Source organism: Lagenorhynchus albirostris, chromosome 1 (assembly GCF_949774975.1).
Source record: "Lagenorhynchus albirostris chromosome 1, mLagAlb1.1, whole genome shotgun sequence".
In the NCBI taxonomy this organism is placed as follows: Eukaryota; Metazoa; Chordata; class Mammalia; order Artiodactyla; family Delphinidae; genus Lagenorhynchus; species Lagenorhynchus albirostris.
The window spans coordinates 138,396,828-138,420,529 of record NC_083095.1 but is presented as its reverse complement, the minus strand read 5'-3'; the positions used below and the strand labels follow the sequence as shown (position 1 = coordinate 138,420,529).

The window sequence follows — 23,702 nt, the reverse complement described above, 5'->3', positions numbered from 1 at the left end:
ACTGAGTTAACAGTCAAATCAAAACATGCCCTAAGATATTCCTGTAAATACAAACTACTTTTAAATTTCCATATATTTGCTTTATCTAAAAAAATTGACAAGTAAAGACATAATATCTTTTGAACTGACTACGTAATTGACCTCAATAGACTACTGCTCACTCACAAGATTGTAGCATCTAAGGAAATCTTGTGAATGGCTCAAGGGTAGACAAAATCATATATCCTTGGTCTCACTACTAATGTGCTGATTCTCCAGAGTCTGATTACTATTAGTGAATGGATGTTGTCAGCCAAGCACTCTAAGAGTTTCCACGTTGTCCCTAAACCAGACATTTATAGATCTCTGTACAGCTCATTTCCCTTAATGTATGCAATCATGTGAGCTTTCAAACACTTCAGTCCTGGCTGGTACCTCTACTAGACCAATTGAGCTCCCTCCACATTTTTTGCCTAGCATGGTCCCTGGGAGGGACCTCAGCTGACAAATGATTTTGTCACTCAGTTTGTTCATATTCCAATGAGAAACATATGTGAAGTTATCATTAATCCAGGCACATTAGTAAAAGGGACTTTGATCCTGAGATATGTGGCAGTCACTGAGCACTCAGGGATCTGACACCCTCAGACACATTGACCCACAGTATTCAATAATGCAGACCAGTCATCACAGTCGATAACAGTCCCATGACTGACTAGCACAGCCAGAGTCTCATTGTTGTATGAGTGTTACAATGTCCTAAGAGGAATGTCAGTATTTTCAGGATGAAATGCTTACTGATGTTACAATTCCCACTGGCATTTGAGGATGAGATGGTAAAATTATTTTCAATACTTTCCTTCATGTCACCTCTCAAGAAGAGGGATAAACTCTTTCATATTAAACTCAACCAGTGGTCCATATCTGTGGAACTAGAGTAAAAATATGGAAAAATGAGATGTATATATGTCTATTTGTCAAACATGCAAAAGACAAGCAGATTTATTATGTACCTTCATATTAAATATACACATATTACTTTACTAGAATGTTTCTGATGTTATTCAAAGGGAGAAAGCACAAAAACCTTGGAAATAAAGGAGACAAAATATTGGACCTCACCAGAAAATTAATAACACATTATTTGGATTAACAGATACTTCACAAAACCAATTATCTACCTGATTACAAAAAATATAATAAAAATAAGCCATAAAAAGAAAATTTGTTTAAAATTTGTTATTACCTTTGGAGTTCATTATTTTGTTCCATCCCAGGAGAGGGAACAGGTGAAAGCAACAAAATCAGCACTTTTTTATGGTGGTGAGTATTCCATGCAATTCCAAAGTCACTCCCATCTTTCAAAGCACAGAGGAAATAAAGGAAGTTGTGAAATAAAACCTTCCCAATTGAATGTCAATTGATAAAAAGTAATAAGGAATTAACCACAGATATTCACTTGACCATCTATATAATGAGAAAAAATTATGTTTGTTCCTTGGAAAAGGGTAGAATAGAAAATCAATTTTTCTAAGACATTCATCTCAAAGTTGACCCAAAATTCCCCCTGACTATTACTTACTAAAATTACAACATCTCTTTAAACATATAAACCCATTGAAGGAATATGAATATTCGCTGATGATATCCACATAAAATTCCAAGAATTAGAAATTTAATCATTTCATGTTAAAAATGTTTAATGAAATATCTAAATTTAATCCATCATCAATATCTAGGAAATTTCTCCCTGAGTGACAAGAAAAAGAAAAAAACATATTCTACTCTTTGAATTGATAGGTTAGCAAGCAAATTAAAACATGATATAAGATAATCTCACTCATGCAATCAACTCTTCTATTTTCCCATATTTCTTTCACTTAAGAGATAAATGACAAGCAAAAACTAATAATTTCTTTCTAATTGGCTATCTAATAGACCAAAACACGCTGATCTTCACAAAAGACTGCAACATTTAAGGAAACTGTGAGAATGTCCTAGTGTAAGCACAACCATTTCATGTGCTGATTCTCCACTGTTTGTTTACTATGGGTGTAAAGATACTGCCTGTCAAGCACTCAGTTGTCATTCCACAATGGTTATTTATAATTTCTGTACAATTCATTTCCTCTAGCATACGCCAGCATCTTAGTTTTCTAATATCATAGTCCTTTTATGGGGGATACTACTAGCTGACCAAACTGAATCCTCTACATTTTTGCCTAAAGTGGTCTCTTATGCTGGATCTCAGTTCACATAAGTGATTTTGTCACTCATTTTGTTCAGATTCCAACGAGATCCATTTTTGAAGTCATCATCAATCCAGGCACATTTGTGAAAGAGATCTTGATCCTGAGATATGTGGCAGACACTGAGCTCTCAGGACTCCATCTCCCTGTGACACAGTGGCCCACACTTTTATACAAAACTGAGTTCTTGGTCCATGTCGATATGCTGGCATAGAGTAAAATTATGGAAAGATGAGAAGTATATGTGTCCACCTGTTAACCACGCAGAACACAAGATGTTTACTATGCACAAGTATACAAAAATACTATTTCTCTAGTAGGATCTTCTGATGTTATGCAAAATGGAGGAAGCATTAAAATCCTGGGAAAAAAGTACACAGAAACCTCAGATGACCCAGACTATTAAAAGCCTCACATGTTCAGATTAACAGACTCCAAAAGACCATCTGTAATCTTGCTCGCTAAAAACACATACTAACCCAGGAAAATACATTTATTAAAAGTTGCAATGTTACCTCTGGAGTGCATTGTTGTGATTATTTATGCAGAAGGGAGCTGGTATGAATGAGAAAATCAGCAGTTCCTTGAAGAAGTGGGAGGAATTCCATCCAACTTCAATATCACCTCTAATCTACTGAATATATTGGGAAATTAGGGAATTTGACAAACCAAACCATCATAATTGAAAGTTTACTAACTAATAACAGATTATAAGGAATAAACCATAGATATTCCCTTGACTATCTGTATAAGAAGAAAAATAATGCTCACTACTTGGATCAGGGTAACACTGAAAGTTGTAAGGCCTTGGTCTCAAAGTTTCCCCAAAGCCTTCACTCAGCAGCAGGCATTAATACTAGGATCTCCCCTTCAACACTATGAAACCCACTAACACAATATGAATACTGGGCAATGAAATCTACCTAAAATATAAGTAATTGGAAATGTAATAATTTTTAATTAAATATGTTTAATACAGCATCTATTTGGATCCATAACATAAATGTCTAGAAAATTCCTCTTTGGGTGACAGGGAAAAAAACTCTTCTAATACTTGTGACTTGGTCAGCAAGGAAATTAAAATGTTCTGGAAGACATTTTGACAAATAGAAACTGCTCTTAAATTTCTATGTTTTTCTTTTACTTTAAGAGATAAATAAACACTCATATATTCTGCCTTGAATACCTAATTGACTTCACTCTGAAGACTAAGGCACCTAAGAAAAATGTGTGAATAGCTCATGGGTAGACATAACCATTTACCACCAGCCTCTCTACTCCTATGCTGGTTCTCCAGGATCTGGTTACTATGAATGCATGGAAACTGCCAGCCAAGCATTCAAAGAGTTGCCATGTCATCCCTAAGTCAGATATTTATAGACCTCTGTGAAATTCAATTCCTTTAATGTATGCAATCAGGATAGCATTCAATTACTATGGACCCTATAGGTACCACTAGCTGACCAAACTGAGCTCTACCCCAACATTTTTGCCTAGCATGGTCTCTTCTGCTGGACCTCAGTTCACATCAGTGATTTTGTCACTAATTTTGTTCAGATTCCAACAATATCCATTTTTGAAGTCATCATCGATCCAGGCACATTTGTGAAAGAGACCTTGATCCTTAGATATGTGGCAGACACTGAGCTCTCAGGATTCCGTCTCCCTGGGATGGAGTATTTTCAGGAAAAAGTACATTAGAATTCCCACTGGCCCTTGAGGATGGAAGGCAGAATTATTCCTAATATTTTCCTTCATGGCACATATCAAGGAGTAGGAAGAAACTCGTCCATATGAAACCTAGTTTTTGGTCCATATCTACTTGTGGGAAAGTATAAATGTGAAAAGGTGAAAGGTATACATGTCTATTTGTCAAAATTGCATAAGACAAGAAGATGTGCTATGTATCTTTATGGAAAATCTCCTAATTTATTACTCCTTTAGGATGTTTCTGGTTAAAGTAAAGCATAAAATCTTAAAAATAAAGGAGACTGAAGCCTCAGATGCCTCAACAGATTATTAAAGCTAGTAGAGTTGTTTGTATTAACTGATTATTCAACAACTCAATACAATTTTTGATTACTTAAAAAATAATAAAAATAATCCAGAAAAGTAAATTTACTAAAATTGGATGTTACCCTAGGAGTGCATTGTTTTGTTACTTCCCAGTTAAGAGAGCTGGCACAAGTGACAAAATCGGTACATCAGTGGTGTGGTGATGACATTCATGGGATTCTAATGTTATGGTCAATATAAAAAGTACACAGGAAATTAGGGAAATTGCAAAACAAAGTTTTCCTAATGGAATATTCAGCTGTAAGAAGTTATAAGTATTCATAATAGATATTCCTTGAATCATGAGATGACAAGAACAATTATGCTCACAACTTTGATCACAGTAGAACAGATATAATTTTTTCTAAGATATTTGTCTCAAAGTTTCTCCAAAACAGTCACTGCAAAATCATTTACTGTAACTAGGATGTCTCTTTAAACACATTAGAAACCCATTGAGAATATATGAAAGGGACCAATGATATCCATGTAAAAATCTAAGAATTTGAAGTATAATCATTTCACATCAGAAAACTATTAGTAGTTGAAGCCAGCATTCAAAATATATGAAATTACTTGCTCAGTTTGTAAGAAAAATGAAAAACAAAGAAACAACTGTTCTACTTCTGGTGTCTGGGTTGGCAAGCAAATTAAAATATGTTGTGAAGATTCCACACATCTACTCTTCAATTTACATATAATTGTTCCATTTAATAGAAAAGGAAAAGTAGAAGTTCATAATACAATATCTTTGAATTTTGACAATCTAAGCACACTAAAGATATCAATAATCACTCAGAAGATTTTGGTAGCTCAGATAAATGTGTGAATGGTTCAAGTGTAGTTACAAAGATTTCTCATAGAACTCATTATTGAAGTGGTGATTACCCAGAGTTTATTTACTACAAGTTTGTACATGCTGGCAGCCAAGTACCCAAAGAGTTATTATATCATCCCCAAATTGTTTATTTAGCGACCTTTGTACAATTCAGTTCCTCTAGTGTATGCCAGCATCTTAGTTTTTCAATACCATAGTCCTTTCTGGGGGACACCACCTGCTGAGCAAATTGAATATCCCTCCACACTTTTGCCTAGCATGGTCCGTGGACTGGACCTCAGCTCACATAAGCGATTTTGTCACTCATTTTGTTCAGATTCCACTGAGGTCCATTTTTGAAGTCACCATTTATCCAGGCACACTTATAAAAGGGAAATTTAGAATGAAACATGTGGCAGACACTGAGCTCTCAGGAATCCATCTCCCTGGGACACACTGGCCCACACTATTCAACCATGGAGGCCAGCATCACTGATGACCCCAGAGTCCCATTGTCACTGGAGGGTTACACTCCCTGAGAGGAATGTCAGTATCTTCAGGACAAAGTGCTTACCAGCATGAAAATTCTCACTGGCCCTTAAGGATGAGAGGCAAAATTGTTACTGAAATACTCCTTCATGTCAGATCTCAAGAAGAGGGAATAAACTCATTCATATGAAACCCAGCTCTTGGTCCATCTTGAATTGTAGTAATAGAATGTAAAGATGTAATATGTAAAGATGAGAAGCGATAATGTACATTTATCAACCAAGCAAAAGATGGAATAGAAGGATGAGGGGAAGATGGTGGAAGAGTAAGTCGTGGAGATCACCTTCCTCCCAACAGATACACCAGAAATACATCTACACGTGGAACAACTCCTACAGAACACCTACTGAACGCTGGCAGAAGACCTCAGACCTCCCAAAAAGCAAGAAATTCCCCACGTACCTGGGTAGGGCAAAAGAAAAAAAAAAACAGAGACAAAAGGATAGGGACAGGACCTGCACCAGTGGGAGGGAGCTGTGAAGGAGAAAAGGTTTTCCACACACTAGGAGCCCCTTCGCGGGCAGAGACTGGGGGTGGCGGAGGGGGAGAGCTTCGAAGCCGCGGAGGAGAGCACAGCAACAGGGGTGCGGAGGGCAAAGCAGAGAGAGTTCCGCACAGAGGATCGGTGCCAAAAGGCACTCACCAGCCCGAGAGGCTTGTCTGCTCACCCGCCAGGGTGGGCGGGGCTGGGAGCTGAGGCTTGGGCTTCGGTCGGAGCGCAGGGAGAGGACTGGGGTTAGCAGCGTGAACACAGCCTGCAGGGGGTTAGTGCACCACGGATAGCCGGGAGGGAGTCCGGGGAAAAGGCTGCCTCGAAGAGGCACGAGACTTTTTCTTCCCTCTTTGTTTCCTGGTGCGCGAGGAGAGGGGATTAAGAGCGCTGCTTAAAAGAGCTGCAGAGATGGGCACGAGCCGCAGCTAAAAGCGCAGACTGCAGAGACGGGCATGAGACGCTAAGGCTGCTGCTGCCGCCACCAAGAAGCCTGTGTGCGAGAACAGGTCACTATCCACACCCCGCTTCCAGGGAGCCTGTGCAGCCCGCCACTGCCAGGGTCCCGGGATCCAGGGACAACTTCCCGAGGAGAATGCACGGCGCGCCTCAGGCTGGTGCAACAGTCATGATGGCCTCTGCTGCTGCAGGCTCACCCCGCACTCCGTGACCCTCCCTCCCCGCAGCCTGAGTGAGCCAGAGTCCCCGAAGCAGTTGCTCCTTTAACCCCGTCCTCTCTGAGCGAAGAACAGACGCCCTCCGGTGACCTACATGCAGTGGCGGAGCCAAATCCAAAACTGAGCCCCGGGAGCTGTGAGAAGAAAGAAGAGAAAGGGAAATCTCTCTCAGCAGCCTCAGAAGCAGCGGATTAAAGCTCCACAATCAACTTGATGTACCCTGCATCTGTGGAATACAAGAATAGACAACGAATCATCCCAAATTGAGGAGGTGGACTTTGAGGGCAAGATTTATGATTTATTCCCCTTTTCCTCTGTTTGTGAGTGTCTATGTGTATGCTTCTGTGTGAGATTTTGTCTGTATAGCTTTGATTCAACCATTTGTTCTAGGGTTCTATCCATCAGTTTTTTTTTCTTTGAAGTTTTTTTCCTTAATATTTATGTTTTATTTTAATAACTTTGTTTATTTTATCTTCTTCCTTCCTTCTTTCTCTTTTTTCTTCCTTCCTTCCTTTCTCTCTCTCTCTCTCTTTCTTTCTTTCTTTCTATTTTTTCTCCATTTTCTTCTGAGCCGTGTGGATGAAAGGCTCTTGGTGCTGCAGCCAGGAGTCAGTGCTGTGCCTCTGAGGTGGGAGAGCCAAATTCAGGATACTGGTACACAAGAGACTTCCAAGCTCCACATAATATCAAATGGCAAAAATCTCCCAGAGATCTCCATCTCAACGCCAGCACCCAGCTTCACTCAACAACCAGCAAGCTACAGTGCTGGACACCCTATGCCAAACAACTAGCAAGACAGGAACACAACTCCACCCATTAGCAGAGAGGCTGCCTAAAATCATAACAAGTCCACAGACACCCCAAAACACACCACCAGACGTGGACCTGCCCACCAGAAAGACCAGATCCAGCCTAATCCACAAGAACACAGGCACTAGTCCCCTCCACCAGGAAGCCTACACAACCCACTGAATGAACTTTAGCAACTGGGGACAGACACCAAAAACAACGGGAACTAGGAAACTGCAGCCTGCAAAAAGGAGACCCCAAACACAGTAAGATAAGCAAAATGAGAAGACAGAAAAACACACAGCAGATGAAGGAGCAAGGTAAAAACCCACCAGACCTAACAAATGAAGAGGAAATAGGCAGTCTACCTGAAAAAGAATTCAGAATAATAGTAAAGATGATCTAAAATCTTGGAAATAGAATAGAAAAAATACAAGAAACATTTAAGAAGGACCTAGAAGAACTAAAGATGAAACAAGGAACGATGAACAACACAATAAATTAAATGAAAAATACTCTAGATGGGATCAATAGACTCTAGATGGGTTCAACTGAGGCAGAAGAATGGATAAGTGACCTGGAAGATAAAATAGTGGAAATAACTACTGCAGAGCAGAATAAAGAAAAAAGAATGAAAAGAACTGAGGAGAGTCTCAGAGACCTCTGAGACAACATTAAATGCACCAACATTTGAATTAGAGGGGTTCCAGAAGAAGAAGAGGAAAAGAAAGAGACTGAGAAAATATTTGAAAAGATTATAGTTGAAAACTTCCCTAATATGGGAAAGGAAATAGTTAATCAAGTCCAGGAAGCACAGAGAGTCCCATACAGGATAAATCCAAGGAGAAATATGCCAAGACACATATTAATCAAACTGTCAAAAATTAAACACAAAGAAAACAAATTAAAAGCAGCAAGGGACAAACAACAAATAACACACAAAGGAATCCCCATAAGGTTAACAGCTGATCTTTCAGTAGAAACTGCAAGCCAGAAGGGACTGGCAGAATATATTTAAAGTGATGAAAGAAAAACCTGAAACCAAGATTACTATACCCAGCAAGGATCTCATTCAGATTTGATGGAGAAATTAAAACCTTTACAGACAAGCAAAAGCTGAGAGAGTTCAGCACCACCAAACCAGCTTTACAACAAATGCTAAAGGAACTTCTCTAGGCAAGAAACACAAGAGAAGGAAAAGACCTACAATAATGAACCCAAAACAATTAAGAAAATGGGAATAGGAACATACATATCGATAATTACCTTAAATGTAAATGGGCTAAATGCTCCCACCAAAAGACACAGATTGGCTGAATGGAAACAAAAACAAAACCCATATATATGCTGTCTACAAGAGACCCACTTCAGACCTAGAGACACATACAGACTGAAAGTAAGGGCATGGAAAAAGATATTCCATGCAAATGGAAACCAAAAGAAAGCTGGAGTAGCAATTCTCATATCAGACAAAATAGACTTTAAAATAAAGACTATCAGAAGAGACAAAGAAGGACACTACATAACGATCAAGGGATCAATCAAAAAAGAAGATATAACAATTGTAAATATTTATGCACCCAACATAGGAGCACCTCAATACATAAGGCAAAAACTAACAGCCATGAAAGGGGAAATCGATAGTAACACATTCATAGTAGGGGACTTTAACACTTCACTTTCACCAATGGACAGATCATCCAAAATGAAAATAAATAGGGAAACACAAGCTTTAAATGATACATTAAACAAGATGGACTTAATTTATATTTATAGGACATTCCATCCAAGAACAACAAAATACACATTTTTCTCAAGTGCTCATGGAACATTCTCCAGGATAGATCATATCCTGGGTCACAAATCAAGCCTTGGTAAATTTAAGAAAATTGAAATTGTATCAAGTATCTTTTCTGACCAAAACGCTATGAGACTAGATATCAATTACAGGAAAAGATATGTAAAAAATACAAACACATGGAGGCTAAACAATACACTACTTAATAACGAAGTGATCACTGAAGAAATCAAAGAGGAAATTAAAAAATACCCAGAAACAAATGACAATGGAGACACGATGACCCAAAACCTATGGGATGCAGCAAAAGCACTTCTAAGAGGAAAGTTTATAGAAATTCAATCCTACCTTAAGAAACAGGAAACGTCTCGAATAAACAACCTAAACTTGCACCTCAAGCAATTAGAGAAAGAAGAACAGAAAAACCCCAAAGTTAGCAGAAGGAAAGAAATCATAAAAATCAGATCAGAAATAAATGAAAAAGAAATGAAGGAAACGATAGCAAAGATCAATAAAACTAAAAGCTAGTTCTTTGAGAAGATAAATAAAATTGATAAACCATTAGTCAGACTCATGCAGATAAATAGGGAGAAGACTCAAATCAATACAATTAGAAATGAAAAAGGAGAAGTAACAACTGACACTGCAGAAATACAAACGATCATGAGAGATTACTACAAGAAACTCTATGCCAATAAAATGGACAACCTGGAAGAAATGAACAAATTGTTAGAAATACACAACCTGCCAAGACTGCATCAGGAAGAAATAGAAAATATGAACAGACCAATCACAAGCACTGAAATTGAAACTGTGATTAAAAATCTTCCAACAAAGAAAAGCCCAGGACCAGATGGCTTCACAGGCAAATTCTGTCAAACATTTAGAGAAGAGCTAACACCTATCCTTCTCAAACTCTTCCAAAATAGAGCAGAGGGAGGAACACTCCCAAACTCATTCTACGAGGCCACCATCACCTTGATACCAACACCAGACAAGGATGTCACAAAGAAAGAAAACTACAGGCCAATATCACTGATGAACATAGATGCAAAAGTCCTCAACAAAATACTAGCAAACAGAATCCAACAGCACATTAAAAGGATCATACACCATGATCAAGTGGGGTTTATTCCAGGAATGCAAGGATTATTCAATATATGCAAATCCATCAATGTGATAAACCATATTAACAAATTGAAGGAGAAAAACCATATGATCATCTCAATAGATGCAGAGAAAGCTTTTGACAAAATTCAACACCCATTTATGATAAAAACCCTGCAGGGGTTTTCCTACAGGGTACTTTCCTCAACATAATAAAGGCTATATATGACAAGCCCACAGCCAACATCATCCTCAATGGTGAAAATCTGAAAGCATTTCCACTAAGGTCAGGAACAAGACAAGGTTGCCCACTCTCACCACTCTTATTCAACATAGTTTTGGAAGATTTGGCCACAGCAATCAGAGAAGAAAAGGAAATAAAAGGAATCCAAATCGGAAAAGAAGAAGTAAAGCTGTCACTGTTTGCAGATCACATGATACTATACATAGAGAATCCTAAGGATGCTACCAGAAAACTACCAGAGCTAATCAATGAATTTGGTAAAGTATCAGGATACAAAATTAATGCACAGAAATCTCTGGCATTCCTATACACTAATGATGAAAAACCTGAAAGTGAAATCAAGAAAATACTCCCATTTATCATTGCAACAAAAAGAATAAAATATCTAGGAATAAACCTACCAAAGGAGACAAAAGACCTGTATGCAGAAAATTTTAAGACACTGATGAAAGAAATTAAAGATGATACAAACAGATGGAGAGACATACCATGTTTTTGGATTGGAAGAATCAACATTGTGAAAATAACTCTACTACCCAAAGCAATCTATAGATTCAATACAATCCCTATCAAACTACCACTGGCATTTTTCACAGAACTAGAACAAAAAATTTCACAATTTGTATGGAAACACAAAAGACCCCAAATAGCCAAAGCAATCTTGAGAACGAAATACGGAGCTGGAGGAATCAGGCTCCCTGACTTCAGACTATACTACAAAGCTATAGTAATCAAGACAGTATGGCACTGACACAAAAACAGAAAGATCAATGGAACAGGATAGAAAGCCCAGAGATAAACCCATGCACATATGGACACCTTATCTTTGATAAAGGAGGCAGGAATGTACAGTGGAGAAAGGACAGCCTCTTCAATAAGTGGTGCTGGGAAAACTGGACAGGTACATGTAAAAGTATGACATCTGATCATTCCCTAACACCATACACAAAAATAAGCTCAAAATGGATTAAAGACCTAAATGTAAGGCCAGAAACTATCAAACTCTTAGAGGAAAACATAGGCAGAACACTCTATGACATAAATCACAGCAAGATCCTTTCTGACCCACCTCTTAGAGAAATGGAAATAAAGACAAAAATAAACAAATGGGACCTAATGAAACTTCAAAGCTTTTGCACAGAAAAGGAAACCATAAACAAGACCAAAAGACAACCCTCAGAATGGGAGAAAATATTTGCAAATGAAGCAACTGACAAAGGATTAATTTCCAAAATTTACAAGCAGCTCAATAACGAAAAAACAAACAACGCAATCCAAAAATGGGCAGAAGACCTAAATAGACATTTCTCCAAAGGAGATATACAGACTGCCAACAAACACATGAAAAAATGCTCAACATCATTAATCATTAGAGAAATGCAAATCAAAACTACAATGAGATATCATCTCACACCAGTCAGAATGGCCATCATCAAAAAATCTAGAAACAATAAATGCTGGAGAGGGTGTGGAGAAAAGGGATCACTCTTGCACTGCTGGTGGGGATGTGAATTGGTTCAGCCACTATGGAGAACAGTATGGAGGTTCCTTAAAAAACTACAAATAGAACTACCATATGACCCAGCAATCCCACTACTGGGCATATACCCTGAGAAAACCAAAATTCAAAAGTAGTCATGTACCACAATGTTCACTGCAGCTCTATTTACAATAGCCCGGAGGTGGAAACAACCTAAGTGCCCATCATCGGATGAATGGATAAAGAACATGTGGCACATATATACAATGGAATATTACTCAGTTATAGAAAGAAACGAAATTGAGCTATTTGTAATGAGCTGGATGGACCTAGAGTCTGTCATACATAGTGAAGTAAGTCAGAAAGAGAAAGACAAATACCATATACTAACACATATATACGGAATTTAAGAAAAAAAAACTGTCATGAAAAAACTAGGGGTAAGACAGGAAGAAAGACAGAGACCTGCTAGAGAATGGACTTGAGGATATGGGGAGGGGAAAGAGTAAGCTGTGAGAAAGTGATAGAGAAAGGCATGGACATACATACACTACCAAATATAAGGTAGATAGCTAGTGGGAAGCAGCCACGTAATACAGGGAGGTCAGCTCGGTGCTTTGTGACCACCTAGAGGGGTGGGAAAGGGAGGGTGGGAGGGAGGAAGACGCTAGAGGGAAGAGATATGGGAACATATGCATATGTATAACTGATTCACTTTGTTATAAAGCAGAAACTAACGCACCATTGTGAAGCAATTATACTCCAATAAAGATAAAAAAAAAAGACACAATCAACCGAGTGAAAAGGGAGAAAATAATTGCAAATTATGTATCTGATAAGGACTAATATCCAAAATATATTAGTTATTTAACTCATATAACTCAACAACAACAAAAAAAGCAACCTGATTTAAAATGGTCAAAGGACTTGAATAGACATTCTCCAAAGAAGATATACCAATGACCAATACGTGCATGAAAAGATGTTCAACATCATTAATCATTAGAGAAATGCAAATCAAAACCACAATGAAATACCATCTCATGTCAACTAGGAGGGTTACTATCAAAAAAAGCAGAAAATAATGTGTTGATAAAGACGTAGAGGAATTGGAACCCTTGCACACTATTGGTGGAAATGTAAAATGGTGCAGCCACTATGGAAAATAGTATGGTGTTTCTTCAGAAAATTAAAAAGAGAACTACCCTACCATCACTATGTATCATCTTGGTACATACCCAAAAGAATTCAAAGAAGGGTCTCAAAGAGATATTTGTACATTCATGTTCATAGCATTATGCACAAAAGCCAAAGACGGAAGCAACCCAAATATCTATTGACAGACCAATGGGTAAACAAAGTATGGTATATTCTAGAATATTATTCAGCCTTAAACAGAAAGGAAATTCTGACACATGCTACAACATGAATGAACCTTGAAGAACTCATGCTAAGTGAAATAAGTCAGAAACAAAAGGGTATTGTATCATTTCACTTATATGAGGTACCTAGAGTAGCCAAATTGATAGAGACAGGAAGTAGAATGGCAGTTACCAGGGGCTGCAGGGACGGGAGAATGGGAGCTTTTGTTTAATCGGTACAGAGTTTCAGTCTTGCAAGATGAAAAAGTTCTGGAGGTGGATGGTGGTGAGGTTTGCACAATAATGTGAATATACTTAATGCCACTGAACTTTAACCTTAGAAATGATTAAGACGGTAAATTTTATATGTATTTGACCACAACTTAAAAGTAAAATTTTAAAAAGATATTTTAAATATAAAAAAAAAGATGGAATGGTTCACTGTGTACCTGCATGTAACTGTATTAATTTATTTCTTTACTTAGATATTTAAAAATAATATTCCAAACAAAGAAAGAGCAAAAGTTATAGAAATAAAGGAGACAGAAAACATGAATAATTCACCATATTATTAATGTCTCACAGTATTTGAATTAACAGTCTTTAAAAAAACATGTGAATTCCTGACTTCTTAAAAACAATAATAAAAATAATCCTGCAAAAAACTTATTGAAAATTGGGTTGTTATCTCTGGAATACATTGTTTTTGCCATTCCCAGGTGAGAAGGCTGTTACAAAAACAGCAGTTCCTTGGTGTAGTGGTGAGAATTCCAAGCAATAAAATGTACCTTCCATTCAACATTGCTTCCAATCTACAAAGCACAAGCAAAAATTATGGAGGTTGAGAAAGAAAATCTTAGTATAATGTTAAATGGTAAAAGCTTACATAACATTCACCATAGTTAGTCACTATACAACTGATATCACCAGAAGAGTTACACTCACTATTTGGAACATGGTAATATACAGATTAATTTTTTAATAAGACATTAATTTCAGAGTTCCCCAGAGCACATGCCTCAGAACCATGCATTACAAGCAGGATCTCTCTTATACACATTTGAAACACACTGAGGGCAGAAGTCATGAAATCCATATAAAAATGCAAGAATTTTAAACATGATTTCACATCTAAAAATGTTTATTATTATATATTATAATATATATTATTATTATAATTGAAGCCAGCAATCAAATGTATATGAAAGTTGTTCTTCACATGATAGGAGGAAAAAGAGAGACACAACTAAACAACAGTTGAAAACTTAAGACTGGGTTGGCAAGCAGATTAAAATGTATTGTGAAGACATTCCAAAATATAGTACCTATGCTTCAATTTCCATGTAACTGTTTCACTTAATGTAGAAATGAAGAATAAAAACCCATGAAACCTGTGATCTCTTTGAGCTTTGACCATCTAACTGCCCTAAAGAGACTGTTACTCAGAAGATTCCAGCAGCTCAGACAAACATGTATAAGCATAAACATACCCACATTTTCCGCACTCATGTGCTGGTTCTCTAGAGTCTGTTTACTAAGTATGTAAATAATGCTGCCAGGTGAGCACTCAGAGAGTTTCACTATTATCCCAACACTGTAGAAGTACAGACCTCTGCCTAATTCAGTTTATCGAACACATGCACATTGGTGAGCTTTCAAATACAACAGTTCCTGTTGGTACCTCACAGCTGAACAAACTCAACACTCCTTCCACATATTTTGCACAGGGTGGGTATCTGTGCTGGACCTCAGTTTCCCAGAACTGATTAGGTCACGCATTTTGTTCAGATTTTCTGAGATCAATAATTACAGTCATCATCGATCCAATGACATTATTAAAAGGGTTACTTTGAGGCTCAGTTAAGAAACAGACCAAGCACTCAGGAGTTCATCACCCATGGACTCACTGACCTATCATATTCAGTCATAGAGGCCATATATCACATATACTTCCCAAGGCTCCAAGGCTGACTAGCATAGTCAAAGACTTACTGTTATTGAAATATTACATTACCCCTACGAGAAATGTCAGTATTTCCAGGACAAAATGCTTACCAGTTTGAGAATGGACCTTAAGGATGGAAAGGCAGACTTATTCTGAATCCTGTCCTTTATGTCACCTCTCTTTCATATGAAACACAGTACTTGATCCATGCTGCATGTAGGAATAAAATAAAATGTGGAAAGATGAGAAGTAAATGTGTCCATTGGTCTGCCAGGCACAAGATGGTAGAGTTCACAAATGTACCCCTACATTAAATAAAATAATGTATTTCTCTCCTGAAATATTTCTGAAGTTATTCCAATAATATTAATTGTGTTAATCTCTACCCTCCATCAGAGCAAATATTGTCCAGTATTTTCTGCCACCAGATAATCAGATGTTTATAGACAATTATAAAATTTACTTCCTATAATTTATGCAACCAGGTTAACTTTCAAATACCATAGTCACTATTGGTAATACTTCTTGATCAACTGAATTCCCTCCATTTTTTGCCTAGTATAGTGCCTTGTGCTGGACCTCAACTCACAGAAGTAATTTTGTCAGTCATTTCATTCAGACTCCTCTGAGATCCATTTCTGAAGTCATCATCAATACAGGTACATTTGTAGAAGAACATTAAACGTGAGATATGTGGCAGAGACTGAGCACTCAGGATTCCAACACCCTCAGACACAATGACCTGCAGTTTTAAATCACAGAGACCAATCATCACAGTCAATGACCTAGTCTCACAGTTGACTAGCTTGGCCAGAGTTTTATTATCATTGGAATGTTACAATGCTCTAATGTCAGTATTCTCAGGACAAAATACTTAGCAGTGTGAGAATTCCCACTGGACTGTGAGGTTTGGATGGCAGATTTAGTCATGATATTCTCCATCATTTCACTTCTCAAGGTGAAAAAAATTAGTTCTTTCATAAAAAAACAAGTGCTGATTCTAAGTTGAACTACAAAAATAGAGCAAAAGTGAGCAAAGATTTGTAACCCATTCACTGATCAGTTGGCCTAGGAGTCCCTACACTGCAGGTATTCTCATTTAGTTAGCCTCGAAGATGTCTAGAGGAGAGAAACTCTTTCTGTATCTAAAAAGGCTAAAAACCAGGTGACAAAGGTCAGGTCATCCCATGTTATTGAGCAGGCTTAATTAAGAGGAACTATTCATTTCTGTATGCTGGAGTCTCCCTTACTCCAGTGAGAGCCTTAGGTAACCCAGTCTAGAAAAAACCTTGCAACACCTTATACAGGACTAGTAGGAGCTATGTGAATGTCCAGCAAAACCAAAGAAACCAAGGGATCAAAACAGCACCAAATCGGCTCTGACAATCAGACTGCAATTGAAACCACACCCTAGAAAAATGTGATAAGACATTGAAATAAACCAACACAGGGATCATGGAACTAAAATAAAAAATTAAATAGAAATCAGGTATCCTAATATAATATGAAAAACTGCCCAATAGAGATGCAAATAGACATTATCATACTAAGTGAAGTAAGTCAGAAAGAGAAAGACAAATACAGTATGATACCACTTACACATAGAATCTAAATTATGGCACAAATGAACCTATCTACAAAACAGAAACAGACTCATAGACATAGAGAACAGACTTGTGGTTGCCAAGGGGGATGGGAGGAGAAAGAAGGATGGACTGTGAGTTTGGGGTTCGTAGACACAAACAATTACATTTAGAATGGATAAACAACAAGGTCCTAATATATAGCATGGGAAACTATATACAATATGCTATGATAAACCATAATGGAAAAGAATATAAAAAAAGAATGTGTATGTGTGTATAACAGAGTCACTTTGCTGTACAGCAGAGATAGTTACAACATTGTTTATCAACTATACTTCAATTTAAAAAAACCCTGCCTGGGCTTCCCTGCTGGTGCAGTGGTTGAGAGTCTGCCTGCCAATGCAGGGGACATGGGTTCGTGCCCCGGTCCGGGAAGATCCCACATGCCGTGGAGCGGCTGGGCCCGTGAGCCATGGCTGCTGAGCCTGCGCTTCCGGAGCTTGTGCTCCGCAACGGGAGAGGCCACAACAGTGAGAGGCCCATGTACCGTAAAATAAAAATAAAAATAAAAATAAAAAAACCCTGCCTAATAGGAATTTTGAAAAAATCACACTATACAAGAAAAATAATCATGAACAGAATGCGACCAGAAAATCAATGAAGGAAACAAAAGCTTAAAAATGCAGTTATAGAAAAAATATTAAAATATTGATGAACAAATTTTACAGTGTAAATAAAAAATACCTTAAAATAAAAAAAAAATCTCCAGTAAATAATATGAATTGTAAATAAACAAATAAATAACTGAAATACAAATTAACCTATATAATAAATATGAAAATCTCACCAGATAGGTTCACTATTAGAGCTGACAAAACAGGAAAAATATTAAGAGAAATTAGTGTGGATCAATAGATAAAATTCATTTTAAAACCAGAAAATAAAATCTAAGAAACAAATCCTAATAACAATCTGTGTGATTAAAAAGAAAAGATTGCTAGATATTAAATAACTCATTAAAAAAGAATACTAATCAACTAAAGGTTAAAAATACAGAAGTTGTAGGACAAACATATAAAAGCATGAATTCAGAATTTAAAAAATTCTTTAAATTAAAAAAATTTAAAACACTGTAATCAAAAAGGTAGCTGGAAATAAAATGTAAAACTAAAAAGTTCAATTATATAATAACATTTCAGGAAAATATGAAAGCAAAAAATGAAAGAAGGTGTACCTGACACAGCACTGAGAAATATTTAGCTGTAGTTTATTAATTTAAAAAATATCTAGGGACTTCCCAGGCAGTCCAGTGGTAAAGACATTGCCTTCCAATGCAGGGGGTGGGGGTTCGATCCCTGGTTAGGGACATAGGATCCCACATGCCTCGTGGCCAAGAAAAATAAAAAATAGACAGAAGCAATATTGTAACAAATTCAATAAAGACTTTAAAAACGGTCCATATTAAAAAAAAAGAGGAAAAATAGAAGACTATGACAATGATATTATAAGGACAAATAAATAACAAAATAAGGTCAAAAAAGACACTATCCCCTATGAACACACAGGGTCTATTAAAATTCTTGATGGAAACCATTTGAAAATGTAAAACATTGTCTCTGAAAAAAACAAACAAAACAACACTGTCTGAAGAAAATGGCAACTTTATCACAATATAACACATATAATAAAAGTTCAAGGAAAAAACTGGCTAATGACAAAAGATGAATATTTACTATAAAAAATAATCATGATTAACAAAGCTAGAATAAATTAGTTTGCTGGGACACATTACAAAAAGAATGGAAAAACTGTAAGGATATAAGATAAAAAGTCAACAAACCACTTGGACCTGGCTCACTTAGCTAGGTAAGGGGAACTAACGAGCACAGTTCCATATGAAATTAAAGCCAAGCCAGAGTCTCTTCATTTGGACAACACGGACAGCTAATGGCATAGGAGCCATTCCGATGCCCAAAGTTGCGGGACAAAACCCTTGCAGCAACTGGGTAACTTGCCGTGGTGCTTTGCACTTTCACACTCTGGGTCTGTCAGTGCCATGACCTCGGAGAAACCATGAGACCCTGGTCCTCCAGAACTAACGTATATCCCACAGCCGCACAAAGAGAGAACCGAGACAACAGCATGGATTCTTGAAATGGCATGACTTCTCTGGCCTGAGACCAGGAATGCCAGAGAACACAGGCTCGCTGCACCAGTGGGTGGCAGGACGAAATGACCCCTGTATCACACATCCTCTCCTGCCCTTAAACCTACTGTAGCCTTTCCTTGGCAGCCGACTCCCTTGTTTCTGCATGGAGGCGCCCAATAACATCCGGGAAGAGTTATGAGCCTCAGGGAATGCTATGCAGGCTGGGTACAGAAAAGACATTGGGCTGTCTTGAGGAACACTCTCACATCTTCAACACAGGGGGACCATGGCAAAAAGGGACAAAATACCCCCCGGCCTCCAAATCGGGCCCCATGAGAAGACACCATACTATGCCACGAAGGCAAACATTTGACGGCACAGGGACCAGTCATGAAGCAAATCGACAAAGGAGAGGCAAAGGGTGGGATGATCCACAAAATTGCACCTCGTATTTCTTCCTTACATGTGCCTCCAATGCGCCTGAGAGCATCACAAAGGAATGGACTATGTCCACTGTCGATCAACACACCCACCAGTAAACCTGTGGGATTAGCCAACTATCTCACGTGTATTTCCCATTCGCCTTGCTTTCTCTCTGGGCCAGGATCCAAACACCATACGGCAAGGTGTCAGAGCCACCCCTCACCACAGAAGGTTGATTTCACCAGGAATTGCCTAAGGCATTTTTGAACCCCTCCATAAACAAGAAACAAGAGGGATACAACCCAAGGAGGAGCCATCAGCTTGGCCCAACTCCCAGAGACACTGGCCCACTTGATTTCTCCCGATCATCAGGAGAAACTTTAACTGCATCCGGTCGCCCAAGCAGAACATGACAAAGAAGCCTGGCATAGGCCAGGACTCCTTCTCTGACCCTGAGCATACAGACTTCTGTTTCTTTGAGGGCACAAGGCAACGACCAGGGGGTGGGGGAGGCCTGTAGAACTCAATTGCAGGTGATAGGCCCACCAATGGCTTACACTTCCTCTCCCTCCCGCATGCTGAACCACGGTAGGGGACAGCAGTCATGGCTAGACAAAGGCGCCCAGAGACGGCATGCTATCCCTAGCCTTCCCACTTGGATGGGCATCCCAGGCTCCTTTCCCAATTGCTCTTCTCCCCACAAGAAGACCACCACCCTCAAATTGAACAACGAGGCTATGGACACCCATGTCAGCAAATGCAATGTGAACCTCTCCCTACTTTCCTTTTGGGAGCCACGTGCTGGACCTCAGTTCCAATGAGGAGACGGTAGGGATTTCTCACTGATTTTGTTCAGATTTCCAAGGAATGCATCTGTGGGAGTGATCAGCGATCCAGGCACATGCTCAAACGCTGAACATGCAAAGTTGTAGCTTCCATCATGGGACGGCCAGCGAGCTCAATCATGTCAGCATTCGGGAGTGGCCAGAGCAAAGCCATGGGGCAGGTAGTGCAACCAAATCTCAGGGCATCGAAGCTGGTGTTCCCCAGGAAAAGACCAGAGGTGAGGGTGTAGTCCCAGTGCACAAGTTCCCCTGGCCAAACATCTAGGTTTCAGCAAAGAAGTGCTGCTTACCGCCACAAGGGTTAAACCAGGATCCTTACGGACTGCATGCCAACACCCCTCCAAGACTCCTACACCACACCTTGCCTTTCTGCATCGTCCTCACTTCGCCGGGTATCACGGATTATATGGAGGGCTCCAGGCTGCTGCTGGCATTCGTTCCCTGGCATTCCACCTGGCTCGGGGTGAGAGAACACACGTATGCTTGAGGATGGTGCACAGGCACACCAAGGGAAAGGGCGATACCACCTAGGGATGTGCATTCTATCTCGCCTAAACATTTCATTTGCTGCCCATCTTGTCTGTGTATCAGCAGCCAAATGTGAATGCATCGGGATGTGGACGCCTGCAGAGCATGCAGACATCAGGACAAAGAGCGCCACTGTCCAACAACCCCCTGCTCTCGGGCCCTGCAATTCCTCTCCTGAGCTCTCCTCTCTCCGACACAGGAAAAGGATGTCATCCTGAACACCAGAGACACCCTCAGGGGAACTGGGCTCCCTCAGCCTAAGAGCCACTGCCCTCTAGGGAAACACACCTGCTCTAGGAACATACACTTCCGCACAACTGACTCGCCATCAAGTGGAAACAGGGTCCCTGTGATCTTCCACAAGGGAATGGCCATGACTGAAAGTGATGACCTCCATCAAAAGGGGTTCCTCAGGCCTCAGGACAAAGGGCACTGAGGCACCGCTGGACTGAACAAGGGTGAACAGCAGCAGGCATGCTTCCTGGTCTCCAGCCAAGCCAGAGGACCTTCACTTGGACCACACAGAGAGCAAATGGCATCAGAGCCAATTTGATGCCCAAAGGTGCAGCAAAAGACCTTTGCAGCACCTGGGTAACTTGCCATGGCGCCTTGTACTTTCACAATTTGGGCCCGTCAGTGCCATGTCCTCAGAGATACCATGAGACCAGGTCCTCCAGAACCAACGTGTCACCAAGAGTCGTACAACAAGAGAACTCAGCCAACATCCTGGACCCTTGAACAGCCATGACTTCTCTGACCTGAGGCCAGGCATGCTGGAGACCACAGGTTCACCGCACCAGTGGGTGGCAGGATAAAATGATCCCTGCACTCCACATCCTCTCCTGCCCTTAAACCTGTAGCCTTTCCTTGGCAGCCGACTCCCTTGTTTCTGCATGGTTGTGCTCAGTGACCTCCAGGAAGAGCTCCAATCCTCAGGGAACGCTATGTGGGCCGGGTATAGAAACGATGCTGGGCTGTCCTGAGGAACACCTTCATATCTTCAACACAGGGGGAACATGGCCAGACAGGGACAAAACACACCACGGCCTCCAAATTGGCCCCCATGAGAAGACACCATACTGTGCCACGAAGGCAACCATTCGCTGGCACAGTGACCTGCCATGAAGCAAATCAACAAAGGAAAGGAAAAGGGTGGGGCGGTCCATGAACATGCACCCTTAATCCTTTTCTACACATGCCTCCAAATGTGCTGGAAGGCATCCCAAAGGAGTTCCAGGAACCCTATGGCCACCATCAATCTATCTACCACCAGTAAAACTTGCAGGCTTAGCCAGCCTTCGCACGTGTGTTTCCCGCTCACCTTGCCTTTCTCTCTCTGCCAGCATCGAAATATCTCACCGCAAGGTTCCAGAGCCACCCCTCACCAGAGAAGCTTGATTTTCCTGGTAATTACCTAAGGCATTTTCCAGCCCCTCCACACGTAACACACAAGAGGGACACAACTTGAGGAGGAGCTATCAGCTTGGCCCAAGTCCGGGACAGTGGCCCATTTTTTAAAAAAATTATTTATTTATTTATTTTGGCTGCATTGGGTCTTTGTTCTGTGTGAGGGCTTTCTATAGTTGTGGCAAGTGGGGGCTACTCTTCACTGTGGTAAGCAGACTTGTCATTACAGCGGCTTCTCTTGTTGTGGAGCATGGGCTCTAGGCGCATGGCTTCAGTAGTTGTAGCATGTGGTCTCAGTAGTTGTGGCTCGCGGGCTCTAGAGCGTATGCTCAGTAGTTGTGATGCATGACTTAGTTGCTCTGAAGCATGTGGGATCTTCCCAGACAAGGGATCGAACCGGTATACCCTGCATTGGCCAGCAGATTCTTAACCCCTGCACCACCAGGGAAGCCCAACAGGGGCCCGTTTACTATCCCCGATCAGCAGGAGAAACCGAAACTGCATCCCATCTACCAAGGAGCCTGGCGTAGGCCAGGACTCCTGCTCTGACCCTGAGCGCAGAGACTTCTGCTTCCTTGAGGGCACAAGGCAACGACCAGGGGGCGGGAGAGGCCTGTAGAACTCAATGGCAGGCCATAGTACCGCCAATGGCTCATGCTTCCTCTCCCACCAGAAGGCTGAACTGTGGCAGGGAACAGCAGTCCTGGCTAGACTCAGGTGCTCAGAGATGGCATGCTGTCCCTAGCCTTCCCACGTGGAAGGGAATCCCAGGCTCCTTCCCAATGGCTCTTTCCCCACAAGAAGCCTGCCACCCTCAAACTGAACAAAGTTGCTGCAGCTGCCCACGGTAGCAAATGTAACATGAACCTCTCCTTATTTTTCGTTTGGGAGCCATGTGCTGGACTTCAGTTTCAATGAGGAGACTGTAGGGATTGCCCACTCATTTTGTTCAGATTTCCAAGGAATGAATTTAAGGGAGTGATCATCGATCGAAGCACCTGCTCAAAGCCTGGACATGCAAAGTCGCAGCCTCCACCACCGGCGGCCAGCGAGCTCAATCATGTCCACAGTCAGGAGTAGATAGAGCCGAGCCACGGAGCAGGAAGTGCAGCCACGTCGCAGGACATTGGAGCTCGGTGCCATGGGAAAAGCCCAGAAGGTGAGAGTGTAGTCCCAGTGCACAAGTCCCCATGGTGAAACATCTAGGTTTCGGCAAAGAAGTTC

The 23,702-nt window shown here is 40.2% G+C and overlaps 1 long non-coding RNA gene, 2 other non-coding genes and 3 pseudogenes across 4 annotated transcripts in view; all 6 read right to left on the bottom strand.

Annotated features, from left to right (window-relative positions):
* Positions 1 to 16,277, bottom strand: part of LOC132532132 (uncharacterized) — a 28,948-nt gene extending 12,671 nt beyond the window's left edge. For both annotated transcript variants that reach the window (XR_009544335.1, XR_009544336.1), the window contains exons 1-4: positions 16,130 to 16,277; positions 15,651 to 15,750; positions 1,226 to 1,337; positions 778 to 911 (exon numbers count right to left, since the gene is read on the bottom strand). This is a non-coding gene — a long non-coding RNA (uncharacterized LOC132532132). The remainder of the gene's footprint in view (positions 1 to 777; positions 912 to 1,225; positions 1,338 to 15,650; positions 15,751 to 16,129) is intronic.
* LOC132505877 (small nucleolar RNA SNORD116) lies at positions 472 to 551 on the bottom strand (annotated as a pseudogene).
* LOC132505865 (small nucleolar RNA SNORD116) lies at positions 2,222 to 2,303 on the bottom strand (annotated as a pseudogene).
* Positions 3,742 to 3,823, bottom strand: LOC132505870 (small nucleolar RNA SNORD116; annotated as a pseudogene).
* A 4,224-nt stretch (positions 16,278 to 20,501) lies between the features above and the next one.
* LOC132505650 (small nucleolar RNA SNORD116) lies at positions 20,502 to 20,593 on the bottom strand. The gene has a single exon (XR_009535480.1). It is a non-coding gene; the product is annotated as a small nucleolar RNA SNORD116 (small nucleolar RNA).
* Positions 20,594 to 23,378: 2,785 nt separating this feature from the next.
* On the bottom strand, positions 23,379 to 23,470 carry LOC132505849 (small nucleolar RNA SNORD116). Its single transcript, XR_009535556.1, has one exon. It is a non-coding gene; the product is annotated as a small nucleolar RNA SNORD116 (small nucleolar RNA).
* Positions 23,471 to 23,702: the final 232 nt, after the last annotated feature.